The sequence below is a fragment of the Rousettus aegyptiacus genome, unplaced genomic scaffold (genome assembly GCF_014176215.1).
Source record: "Rousettus aegyptiacus isolate mRouAeg1 unplaced genomic scaffold, mRouAeg1.p scaffold_m13_p_1, whole genome shotgun sequence".
Classification (NCBI taxonomy): Eukaryota; Metazoa; Chordata; class Mammalia; order Chiroptera; family Pteropodidae; genus Rousettus; species Rousettus aegyptiacus.
In genome coordinates, this window is record NW_023416284.1 from 103047950 (window position 1) to 103049316 (window position 1367).

General features: G+C 37.1%; 1 pseudogene; it reads left to right on the forward strand.

The window, feature by feature from the left end:
* Nucleotides 1-621: 621 nt before the first annotated feature.
* LOC118605372 lies at nt 622-737 on the forward strand (annotated as a pseudogene).
* The last annotated feature ends 630 nt before the right edge of the window (nt 738-1367 follow it).

Consider the following 1367-nt stretch of genomic DNA (forward strand, 5'->3'; position numbering starts at 1 on the left):
ACACTGTTTTAGATCCTAAATAGACAGAGGAGAACAAGAAAGACAAGATCATTACCATTGTAGATTTATAGTCTATACACTGGTAATGGGTAATCACTTTTTTTTTCCCCAATATAACAGAAAAAATAAGCAATTCAGAGAGTCCATGTTTCCATTATCTGCTGTAAATATCCTTACAATGTTTTATTAATCCTGGCCATGTTCAGTGGTTTATGGTTGCAAAGTTTACATAATAAATTAGCCGAGCCATATTTGGAGGTCTTCAAAGCCTAGCATACCTACATAGCCAAACTTCCAACAAATCCTTTAAGTCATAACTAACAAATTGCTTGGATGAAAATAATAAAAGCTGATCAAAGATACTTATTAATTATCAAAAGGAAATCCAGAAAGTAAAACAAAAATTGAAGGTAAAGCTCTTGGCCCTAGAGAAGGGCATTATTTAAATCATGAAGAGCACATGAAGAAACCCATGAATAAGAGCCCACCTGGAACTCTAGATCTGATGAAAAATATACAATTAAGAAAAGGTAGGACATGGTTCCATAATGTAGCAGTTAGCATGTCTGCTTTACATGCAGAAGATCCTGGGTTCATGCCCCAGAGGAGCCATGGTCCATGGTCTATGGCCATGCCACCCTGAACAAGCCCAATGTCTGATTTTGGAAGCTAAGCAGAGTTGGGCCTGGTTAGTACTTGGATGGGAGGCCACCTAGGAAGACTAGGTGCTATAGGCATAAATAATAATAATATTAATAATAATAATAATAAAATGCAAAAGTCAACAAAATTTGCTGGGAGCTCATTATATTCCAGTTTCTATTCAAGGCACAAGAGGATAGAACAATGAATTAAGCAATGTCCCTGCCTCATGGGTCTCATGTTCCAGTGGGAGACAGAGGCAATAAACAAATTATCAAATAAATGTGTAATATGATGTCAGGCGCTATGATGTAAAGTAAGGTAGTGTAAAGGAGTATGACTGGTTTGAGATTCTATTTTATATAACGATGCTAGGAAAGAAGGGGACATAAAGTACAAAGTATGAAGAATGAGAATATCTGGGAGAAGAGAGTTCCAAGGGGAGACACAGGCAATAAAGCATATTTGGCATTCCAAGAACCAGGACTGAGACAATAATAATGGAAAGGAGTGCATGGGGAGGGTGTGGTAGGAGGCTAGATTTTGCAGCCTTTTAGGCTGTGGTAGAGATTCTATCTAAAGGTCACCATACACCAGAAATTGAATTTTTCAGACCTGATTCTCTTGCATTCCTCTTTTACTTCTTTCAAAAGATACTGTTTTGACATTCAGTCTGAAAACAGAACAGATGTTTAAAACATGGGTCATAGTCTATCATTAATGGT